Source organism: Salvia splendens, chromosome 5 (assembly GCF_004379255.2).
Source record: "Salvia splendens isolate huo1 chromosome 5, SspV2, whole genome shotgun sequence".
In the NCBI taxonomy this organism is placed as follows: domain Eukaryota; kingdom Viridiplantae; phylum Streptophyta; class Magnoliopsida; order Lamiales; family Lamiaceae; genus Salvia; species Salvia splendens.
The window spans coordinates 13,667,986-13,680,849 of record NC_056036.1 but is presented as its reverse complement, the minus strand read 5'-3'; the positions used below and the strand labels follow the sequence as shown (position 1 = coordinate 13,680,849).

At 31.0% G+C, this 12,864-nt stretch overlaps 1 long non-coding RNA gene across 1 annotated transcript; it reads right to left on the bottom strand.

Annotated features, from left to right (window-relative positions):
• Positions 1-2,140: 2,140 nt before the first annotated feature.
• LOC121804463 lies at positions 2,141-3,347 on the bottom strand. Its single transcript, XR_006051156.1, has 3 exons — positions 3,259-3,347; positions 3,078-3,162; positions 2,141-2,248 (listed from the first exon to the last, which is right to left on the bottom strand). It is a non-coding gene; the product is annotated as an uncharacterized LOC121804463 (long non-coding RNA).
• Between the last annotated feature and the right edge of the window lie 9,517 nt (positions 3,348-12,864).

Sequence of the window (12,864 nt, the reverse complement as noted above, 5' to 3'; positions counted from 1 at the left end):
TCCTTTTAGGCTGTATGCAGTTTCAACAAATGATTTCTTCCCAATTTCTCGCTGATTTCTTTCTCCAGCACGCCGCTTTTAATTTTGATAATTTCAGTTCGAGAAATTGGCAGTTCACGATTATAGATCGTAGATTGTGCACGCCGGTGCTTTGTGAATCAAACGCAGACAATTGTAGATTGTGCACGATTGGTCGATAATCAATGGAAGAAGGTTATTCACCCGCTTCTCGCTCATGTTTAGTGGTTTCGACGATTTCATTTTGTAATTGAATATCAGTCGTAATACATAATCAGTGTAGAGCTTCGAGATCGTTTTTCATGTTGGTGTGCGTCTGTTCTCAGTCGCATTACATAATCTGTGTAGATCAGCAAAATAATGCATTAAACATAGGCATATAATGCACAGATTATACAAGGTAATGTACAAACAAATAATGAAGAGATTAAACCAAGTAATGCACATCAACATATTCCATGTACTCTTCAACAATAAAAATCACCAGTTGCATGATGCATACACCAGGATATGCTTATGCATATAAATATTCATATAATGTGCGGAACCATTACAATAATGAACACACGAATATTGCATTAATGTTTACAACAATGACCACCAAAATACAAATAATGACTACATAAGTTAAAATAATGCACACATTTATGTTCTAAGTCTAAATAACGTTGTCCAAATACACGAGCTGCAGTAATTCATCTGGGATTGCACATTCATAGTGCGTAGGTTTTTTTTTACTGATTTACATAATGTACATATTATATAGTATAATACGCAGTTTAGTTTCTGTAATGCATTATTTGTGATATGTAATGAACATTTATACTGACCCGTTTAATTTAAGTTGTTCTGTGTTTCGATGTTTGGTTCACGTTTCTTGTTTTCCCTAAGGGTTTAACAAGCCTAGGGGCTAGGGTGTAGTATGTTCTAAGTCAAACAAACGTTGTCCAAATACACAAGCTACAGTAATTCGTTTGGGGTTGCACATGCATAGCGAGTAGGTATTTTTTAAAACAGATATACATAATGTACATATTGTGTAGTATAATGCGTAGTTTTAGTTTCTGTAATGCATTATTTGTGATATGTAATGAACATTTATCCTGTTCCGTTTAATTTAAGTTGTGCCGTGTTTCGATGTTTGGTTCACGTTTCTTGTTTTCCCTAAGGGTTTAATAAGTCTAGGGGTTAGGGTATAGTACGTACACATTTTAACAACGTTTAAACTGATACGAATAATGCGCCGAATAGTAACGAATAATGGATAGTATTGACTATATAATGCACCATATGTGAACTGCAATGTATACGAGTAACATGTGTCGTGTTTCGATGATTGATACACGTTTCTTGTTTCCCCTAAGGGTTTAATAAGCCTAGGGGCTAGGGTATAGTACGTACTCATTAATAACAATGTTCAAACCGATACGAATAATGCACTGAATGGTAACGAATAATGGATAGTATTGACTATATAATGCACCATATGTGAACTGCAATGTATACGATTAACATGTATCGTGTTTCGATGATTGATACACGTTTCTTGTTTCTCCTAAGGGTTTAATAAGCCTAGGGGCTAGGGTATAGTACGTACTCATTAGTAACAATGTTCAAACCGATACGAATAATGCACCGAATGGTAACGAATAATGGATATTATTTACTATATAATGCACCATATGTGAACTGCAATGTATACGAATAAGATGTGTCATGTTTCGATGTTTGGCACACGTTTCTTGTTTCCCCTAAGGGTTTAATAAGCATAGGGGCTAGGGTATAGTACGTACTCATTAATACCAACGTTTAAAAATAGAGCGTGTTGAAGTTATACATAATTAACGTATTATGAAATGTACATATTATAAAAAGTAAAGTAATTCTTAGGTGCATAATTAACTCGGTGAAGTACCCATTAGCCCATTGATAGTTCGTATTCTCTACAACATTCAAAATAATGACAAGTTCTCGCTACATAATGCAACGTTTTACTCAAATAATGCATATATCTGTCTACCGATGAATTTATATCCACTTTTAATACACCATGCATCCCTGAACATAGATAATGTACAAGTTTGTTTGACAGATACTCAAAGTGGTAGTTAACTAATTTGAGCTGAACTAGTTATTGCTTCTGACAGTCGTTTGCGGAATTTCTGGGCGATTCCCACAGGCAGGATATCATCGACTGCGTCTCCGATGTCAATCCTTAACTGCTTCGTCCCTGTCCAACAACAGTAAAATGCATCATGAACATGCAATATAATGCATAGAAAATAGATATATACTGTACAGATACTTCAAAGTAATGAACATCAAACTTGCATTCACTACTTTACCAATGTCCAACAGCAGTCGTACTGCATTCATATAGTTACGTAATGCAGTCGTATATGCATATAATGCAGAGATTATAACAAGTAATGCACATACACATATTTCATTTACTCTTTGACAATATAAAACAACAGCAAACATAATGCATGCATATAGGCAAATAATGCAATCAAATAGGCAAATAATGCAAAGATTATATCAGGTAATGAACAAACAAATATTCCATATACTTTTTGACTAATATAACACAGCATTGACATGATGCAAGATACATGATATATAATGAATAAAAAAAGACACATAATGCACAGACTCATTCAATTAATGAGCATAAAACTATTGCATTCACTATTTCACCAATGACCAACGGCAGTTGATTGAAGGTTGTAGCACTGAATATAATGGCATTCATATAGGTACATAATGCAGTCGAATATGCATATAATGCAGAAATTATAACAAGTAATGCACACACATATTCCATTTACTCTTTGACACTATAAAACAGCAGTAAACATAATGCATGCATATAGGCAAATAATGCAATCATATAGGAAAATAATGCATAGATTATATCAGGTAATGAACAAACAGTAGTAAACATAATGCATTCTGCGCTATGAACAAATAATCTACAAACTCGACTACATCTTTAAAGAATTAAATTTAAAATATGTCAAGCACAGAAACAGAGCAACGGCCGAACAGAATCTCACCCTCTTTCTGGGATTGTTGGGGATTTGAAGGTCTTCCTCTTTTAGTCATTACATAATCTGCGCTTAACAGCAAACAATGAAAAACCTACAAAATTTTGGCAACAAATACTCGAGGTTTAATTGAAATCGTTTGAATCGTGAACGCTTGTTAAAAAACGTAAAATAAACGACCAAACCCTACCTGCTGTTGTAGTGCAGTGAAATCTTGTTCAAACCGGGAAGGGATATTGGAAAGCAAGGGAACCAGCGGTGAATCTCCGAGAAATCGTCGCGATTTTGACTGGGCGGCGGCTAGGGTTTTTGCTAAATTTGGAAAATGAGAAGACGCTTATTGAGAGAGAATCGGGAGCGAGATTGTGAGTAAATGCGTGTGATGATGGAAAGTAGTGGAAGATCCCGCTTAATTTTCGCCAAATACGTTTTCAGTGGTTTTGATTACACAAAATGACTAAATCACCCCCATGATGCACCAAATTGGTCAAATAATGAAGCGCGGGATGATAAATATGCTATTAATCTAGAACGTCCATCCTCCAGATCCAACGACCGAGATTGCGAAGAAACTTAAATCTAAGGGGAGAAAAGTAGTTTAACACTGCCCAATATTTATATTTATATTTATATTTATATTTATATTTATATTTATATTTATATTTATATTTATATTTATATTTATATTTATATTTATATTTATATTTATATTTATGGTGGGACTGCTTACGCTAGTATACACCTAACAATAGCCAATGCATTGTGACTTTATTTGGCAGAATTCGATCCATCAAAATCATATTGCATTCAATATCATGACCACACATAGTCACCGGCAAGCCGCGACAAAACTTTCTATCTTGAAATGGATCTTTCTAAAAAATTAATATAATTATTTTTGGATCTTGCCAACATCATAATGATTTTTTTTAGTAAAGGTTTATTTCTTTTTATTAATTGGACAAAAGGTACAAATAAAAAAAGATGGCACCCATTAAAAGTTTCAATTCAACCAAAATGAACAATAAGATTATCAACACAGTGATATTTAATCCAAGTCACATTTAGTCAAAAATCAAACACAGTGATATTTAATCCAAGTCACATTTAGTCAAAAATCAAAGATAAAAGAGAAGGTTGAGGTTAAAGGTCTAAAGTTCGAGTTTCTATAGTGCGACCTTTAAATTTAAATTCATTTACTAAGCTAAAGAAAAAGACAAAAGAGAAGCGATCGACAAATCCACGATCAACATACCTCTCACCAATAAATAAAGCAACAAAAAGAGACAACTAATAACACAACCACAAAAAAACGAGAGCCATCTCAACTACACGCAAAAGAGGGAAAAAGAAGCGAGATGAACTTTACATTTATATCGCTCGGCATGTGGTATTGATTCTTCGATAACTTCTAGACCACCTTCTAATTTTGACCAATTCGTAATATTGTTCTCCTGGTTGAAAAGAAAAGTCTAGGCATCACCCTTTAATCCATAAGCCAAGTCTTCAAAGAATGAGTCTTTTTCAATATCCTAATTTGGTTCTAATCGTTTCTAAGTTACTATATGGACTGCAAATCATACACATAAAAATTGGATGATCATATCTTTTTATCAAATTTATAAAAAGGTGCATTCATATGAGAAAGATTTATTTGGAAGGGTTGTTATAGTGCTCCCTAAGAGCACCCACAATGGTGACCTGTCTCCATTTTTTCCTGTCATGTCAGCAGGCACATCTCAGAGCCTATTTCCCTGCAATGACAGCTCATTCCAGAGCCTATCTCAGAGCCTATATCTTTTCCACATCCTCACTATTTTATATTTTTCACTTTTAATTTAGTGTGAAATAAAATGATATAGAATAACAATAAATGGAGAAAACTTAATAAAAAACAAATTTCATTAAAAAACATCTTACATTTAAAAAAATTATAGAAAAAAACAAACTAAAACATTGCTAAAAATATTATAAACATTGTGACTAGAGAGAAATAAAATGTAGAGTGAGATAAAATAAAATGGGATAAATGTGAATAATTGGTGGGGAATGAGGTACATATAAGGAATAAAAAATGAATAAAATTAAAAAATAAAAATAAAAGGAAGAGATCGGTTGCGCCGATCTATTTGTCTTTGGGAGGAGCCGATGATAAGTGGAGAAAGGTTCTTCAGCGATCAGCCTCTATTGCTAGTGCTCTAAGACCTTTTAGATAATCAAAAAAAGGTATCTACTTTTGCATTTATTTTGGACTTATGGTTAGATACCAGGCTGAAATTGTAGGGTGGATCAAATTTTAATAAGCTCTACTCAAAATTTATTATAACTATTGGTAATGAATTTTCAATAAAGTAAGTTTGAACACGAGATCACATAGCATTTAACATGACATTTTTTAGCGTAAACTCCGGCAAAAAACTTCAGAAGAATACAACTATTAACGAATTACAACAAATAGCCATCTATTTTTAGAGTGAAACTAACTAGCAGAGTCCACCAAGAGTAATGATAATACAAACTACAAACAACACAAAATCCACATTAAACCATAAGAGAAACAAGAAGCTAGAGAAATACCAGAGCTAACTCACAGACAACAAAAATAGGTTGTTCTCTTTTAGCAAAGAGATCAGACTTGCAACACGCAACAAATCCAAAGAACACTAACGACGGCGACACCGACACCGACACCGACACATTCACATGGAACAAGTCAACTGAAGAAAGATCTGATAACCACAAAAAAGCAAGAAGAGGGAAAACCATGACGACAAACTATATACGGGGCAATAAACATAAACTGTACCCGTCGCTAATTTTTGAGCATTTTAACTACTATCTCTTTAACTCTTTTGTCTCCTATCTTATCATGAACATAATGACTAAAATGAGCATCCACCTCAATCTGAACATAGTAATTATATCTAATGGCATTATATGATAGATTAATAAAACATAAGATTCACTATTTGAAGGCTAAAAAACTAACTCAAAATTCATCAAAATAACCAGTAAACTAATTTGGATTATTTTATCAATCAATTTTATCACACAGAGTAAATGATGGATCGTGAAAAGAGTGGAAATATGCAAAGCAAGAAAGTTAATTTAAGATATTAATGAAAAGTGAGGGGTATTCGGTTGCCAAGATAAAACAATACCAAGATATAATCTAGGATTGAGTTGTGAGATTATTTTAGTCATACGAGGGTTAGCTAACACTAATTATTCTATGATTATCTATCTAGGATTGAGTTGTGAGATTGAATCTCATGAACCAAAAACACTACAAATTTAATCCCGGATACAATCTTGCAAACCAAACATCCCCGATAAAACAGAATTAATGCAACTTAGAATGACATCAAATTAATATAAGTAATAGGTGACATAATGCAATTAGGTACTAATCCAACAAATTTAGGAATGCATGATGATAGTTTCTTCATTATAAAATTTAATGAAAAAGGATTAACATATAGTGTGTGGTAAAATTGCAGATTCAGCCCATTCCAGACATGGTAGCTCAACTTCAAATAACTCAACGTGAATTAAAAGAAGCATATAAAATTTGGACATGGGTTTGCAGAGGAAAACACTACTGAGAATGGGCCGGATTACATTTTGTTCCATACTTAATTTTGTAAGTCGGAATTTCTTCTATCAGTTAGTACAACTTACACACACACACAAACGGTCATGTTATTCGATTGTTGTCTAACTATATAATCCATATATACAATATATTTAAAGTATGTAAATTGTTTTTGAGAAACAAAATATAGTCAATTTTTTGTACTTACGTAGTTAATGAGTTTGGGTCCTTATCATGTTGACCTAATAAGAACTCGATGATTTCAGGTTGGATTCGGGTTACTCGTTAAGAAATAAAATTAGTATTTCAATTATTTTTTATTATCTAAAAAGGTAAGTATTATACTTTAGTTTTATTATTTGGATTTAAATTGTGATAACGTTTTAATCATGTTATAATGTGTTTTAATTGTGTGATATCATGTTTTAATCGTCTAATATAATTATATTCACGTGTCAAGCTAAATTGTATCGTAACATACTATTGTTAACAGAATGGTTGACAATTTTCGACATGACATGAAACTCCGACAGGAACACACACAAAGTTAATGGATTGTAACCAAATAATAACCCGATAATTTTGAATTGTGTTAGTGTTTGCCTTATTGGGTTGGGTCGATATCAGATTGACACGATAACTACTCAATCTGAAACTATCCAACCCATACGATTATCCAGCCCTAATTTTAAGTTGGAAACAAAATATTATAGTAATTCTTTCGAAAAATATCTTTTCTGAACATTTTAACAAATATAGAAATTAGATTGTTTCTCTGTAGCTCCTTTCAAAGATCAAACTATAGTAATTATTAATTACGATCTTACACAATACTTTTGTTGAAAATGTACTGGCATTATTTATATATAGTGTACGTGTTTCATCAACACTACTAATAATTTTTATCTCTCTTATTTGGAATCGATAGGCAATAAATGCAAATAATATGACCCTATTCCACCTATATAGTCTACACCATAGCTGACCTTACAAAGTGTCAATCCAAAATGTCGAATTATTCGACTTGGACATAGAAAGTAGATGTGCGTGAATCTTGAATTATTTGAAATGGAATCCGCCATATTATTTAATTGTGCAACTGGAATCTTTTTGGATCAATATTGTCGAAGTCAAATTAATTAATGCTTGTTTAATTAAGTTACAATCACCATCATTTGCCACATAATTATTAATTAACTCGGCTTGGAAACCGAGTTGTATATTAGTAAATTAATACTACTAGTAATAATTTTCAATAATTAATCATCTAAGAATTTTGGCAATATACTCTAAATAAAATTTGGTGACTTCAAGTATATATTCCATCCTTGATCAATTTTGCAGATAAAGTCGGTGTATATGGAATATATTAGGCTTAATTAATGTATTTTGAGATTTTGGAAACTTATATTTAGATTATTTAGGTCTTCACAATTTAGAAAAAATGTGTTTTCCCAACATTATTTTCAAATTTGTTATGCGCATGCAATATAATGGAGTAATAAATTACCGAAGTCGGAATAATTACAAATTAAAGGCTCATAATAATTCCGACTCTTTAATAAATTAAAGAAACATTTTATCGTAAACATTTTTACTTGATAACGAATTGAATTAGACATGTATGATCAATCCGTCAACACTCCAGAACGCTTATCCTCAAAGCATGATGAAAGATGAATAGCCATTTTTAATTTCTCATCATCTTGGATTATTTTTCTTATGAAACCATAATATCTAAAATATATAATACGGTAATAATAATAATAGTAATAATAATAATAATAATAAATTATATTCTAATATATTTAATAAGCTTGTTTGGCAATCCCTTGGAAAAATAGTTATTACGTACTATTTCTTTTCAGTATTGATTTCATTTAGGGTCTTTAATCTCTATACAAAAAATTTTAAAAGGAAATTACTAATAAATATAAGATGTAAAGTTATGCTCATAAAAAAGAGAAAATATTATTCCCTCCGTCCCACTTTAGCAGTCCCGATTTACTATTTTTGGATGTCTCACTTTAAGAATACCGTTTGGAATATTCCATAAATGGTAATGGCTTCATATTCCGCTAACATTTTTCCACTTATAAAACTAATATATAAAAGTAAGATCCGCATTCCACTATTTTTTTCCACCAACTTTCCTTTATATTTCTTAAAACTCGTCTCGAACTCAAATGAGACTCCTAAAATGGAACATAGAGAGTATATAGTACTCCCTCGTCCCATAAAAATAGGGACACTTTCATTTTCCATCCGCCCATAAAAAAGCTCATTTCCATTTATGGAAAGTTTTTCCAACTCATTACTCATATACATTAATTTATTTACAACTTATAGGATTCACTATTAAACACTAGCAATAATGGGTCTCACTATCCATTAACATTGTTTTAATTACCCTTCTTCTTCTCTTTATAATTTTATCAATTATGCATTAATTTTCATGTCGTCCCAAATGTCCTTATTTTCATGGGACAAAGGGAGTACTATTTTAGTTCCTGGAAACTTAATTTTCAATGATAAAACTATTCATGTAGCATTCCCTCCGTCCCTGAAATTTTGTCACATTTTCCATTTTCGTCTGTCCCACAAAATTTGTCACATTTCATATTTTACCATTTTTTGTAGTGGATCTCATATTCCACCAAATTATTCTCACTCACATTTTATTATAAAATTGTACTTTAAAAGTAGGACTCACATACTACCAACTTTTTCAACTCACTTTCTATTATATTTCTTAAAATTCGTGTCCGGTTTGAGGGACGGAGGGAGTAGTAATTGGTAGGAGTACTACTCCTTATTTATATGTCAATATCTTGCTCGATCAATAAATAGATTATTCAAGAATGTTTGGTGACAATTTGGCACATCCCACGCATCGTCAATATTAATATGGGAAAACTCTATATAAGTAGCGAATATGAACTACATGAACTCTGTTGACGCATAAAGATTCACTGACAATTTTGAATAGTGCATAGTGATGTCTAATTTAATTGGTTATTCTTGCAAAAAAGCTGAAAATTAAATTAAAAAATTATCTGGTTATTCTTGTGAAAAAATAAAATTTAGCTGGTTATGGTCCATTGTAAAACAAACACGAGGTAGTGGTTACCACTTTTTGATCTATATAGCGCATATTGTTTGTATTATGTTCCCTATTTTCATATAATCTCACTACACATAATTTCCGATTTTTCTTGATGGAACAAAAGGACCTACGCCATTGAAAACTACTGAATTATAGAGTGGAGTAGTATTTTTGACAAAATTCAGTAAGTCAACTACCTTTATAATAACTTGATTAATTAAGTATAATTCGAAAAATTTAACTCAACTTTGGTGCCCCATTCAGAATCCAGTGTAAAATTTTCAAATAGAGCATATTATTGTTAGAAATTTGAGAATGTGACATAATGAAAGAGGCAATTTGGTAAGCGGCTTTCTTCACCTATCTACACACAATTTAATAAATAGGATATTGTCAGAATTTATATGAATTGGGTTGATATGCAAGCTGAAAGCATATATAGTTCATGCATTCAATAGTCTCAAGACTCTCAATCCAAATCAACAATATGACTTTATATAACCAACCTAATTATATTAAACTTGTGAATAGTGGCGGACGCAGGAAATATTAATAGTAGGAGCTTAATCATATACTCCTTTCATTTATTAAAAATATAAATTCTGTAAACGGTATAAGTTTTAATGCAAAATCGATAAAGTAAAAAAATGAAAAAAAATAAAAAAAATTTGGTAAAATATGATAGAGGAGGAAAAAAATATAGGGAAATTAGTGTTAGTGGATTGTGTGTCCATTTTCTAAAATGAAAAGTTTCTATTTTTAAGAAATGGTTTTTAAATAAAAGAATTTTTATTTCTAGTAAATTGATGGAGTATATTTTTATTATATTATACTCCTCTGTTCCAAGGTAATTGTGTCGTATTCTTTTTTTTATTGTCTCAAAGTAGTTAAGTCATTTACTTTTTTGGCAAAAATTTTATCTTCTCTTATACTTTATTCTTTTTTCATCTCTCTTATTTTATTTCATCTCTTACTTTACTCTTTTCACTTTTAACATTTAACACATCAATTTCTTAAGTATTGTGTCTAAAAAAATGCTTCACCTGTCTTGAGTCGGGCTCATATTATATACTAGTATATATGAAAAAGTAATACTTGTATCGTAAAAAATCATATACACTAGTCCAACCCATCATAAATTTAAAATAGCTAAAGGAATTAAAGGAAGTGATGTGAAAGAATTTGGAAAAGTAGAAAAAATCTTTGTTATGCATTTTAGCTACTCGTATATTTGAAATAAGTTTAACAATTTATGCAACACAGCAAAAGGAATTAAGGAAGTTTTCATTGGTCAAAATTTATAACTTAGGATAAATTTCATAATCAATTTTATTTTATAAGAGAACATTAATTGGAGCTCAAAACGGTACAATACTTTTTAAATGTGACTTTCAATACCTAATATAGTAATATTATATCACTAACTTCTTCCCCAAAGTTTCGTCACCCATTTTCTTCTTTCATTATCTTTTGCAAATTTTCGATCCTCAAAATTTGTCCATCCCTTTCACATCATTCAGTTCCAGCAATTTAGTTTGCAATTATATTGCCTTTGGAAGGACTTAAAACTGTTATAATTAATTTTCAAAAAATTTATAAATAGAAAAAGATGAAAAAAATCTTGTTGTGGAGGGCTTAAGCCCTTCCATCCCTCCACCTGTGTCTGCCAATGCTTGTGATATTTCAACTTCATATTCTGACCGAGTGATCACACTATCCACAAATATAAATGAATAATATGTTAATTCGTTAATTTTCAAGAGGGGTTACTATAAATAAATATTGAATAGATTGTTGAATCATATCGTAGAAATCACACACAAATATTAGGTTAATCCGTGAAACATGAGATGAGACTACGCATTACAATCACATAAACATAAATTAATAAATCAAGCACCAATAAAATCAATCCATCTTGAGCGCCTCAAATTTTGAGGTTAATTATTGCAATCTTTGACTTGTACTCTGCTTGGGTATTCGAAAATAGAGATATTGGTCTCCAAAACTATGAACTTCGGCTAAAATTTGATATTTTCTGCAAACTATAAAATTGATCTACAATATCATAAACTTTACACTTTGTTAGATAGTATTTCCCAAACTGAACTAAATAAGATATTTTCATTAAAATCTTATTTTACGTGGTCAAGTGTGATACTTCCTTCGCCACACAATTAGAGTCACATTTTGCTATTTTTGTCCGTTCCAAAATAAGAGTCACATTTCACTTTTATCATAAATGGTAAGTAGGTTTCACATTCCACTAACTCACTTCACTCACATTTTATTATAAAACCAATATAAAAAGTGGAATCCATATTTTATTAACTTTTCTAATCCATTATTCTTTATATTTCTTAAAACTCGCCATACCAATTATGACTCCTATTATGAGATGAAGGGGTACGTTTTATGATATTTAACGCCATTTTTTAACTTCATAACCTATTCCTTTATGGTGATAACCTATTCATACTAGTTTGATAACAGGTCGGGCTAGAATATTGGACTATCACATACTAGTATATATTAGAGTACGGTTAGGATGAAACCAAATCTTATTATATTAAAACTAAAATTTTTATAAAATAGATTGATCAATCGCTTAAATTACATTAAAATGGTAGATCTACTAGATTTATTTTATGCAGTTAGAGTAGAATAGAAAATATTGTAGTTATGGAATAATCGATGATGTTGTAGATACATTTTAATAATGTCGTAGATGTAATATGTATATAATGAATTTTGTGCAGTGTTATACTATAATGCTGGAGAGTTTTCGTATCTTTAATGTCACGTATCACTTTCAATGATAATTGTCAATCTATAAATATCTTAAAACACTTCAATTTTATATAAGCATGTGGATTTAAGCTAAGGTTCATGATTTTAGAAATCCATTTAATTAGTTATATAACCATTCTTCATTTGTCAAAGCAAACCATGACCGCATCGAGGGTTGTATAAAAACATACAAAAACAAAGCCATGACCTCAAATTTTCTTTTATACCATCAACCTCGCATAAGCTTTTCCCTTAATTTTTTACCACCACCATAAAGATTGAACCTTGAGTCTTCCTTTAAAATT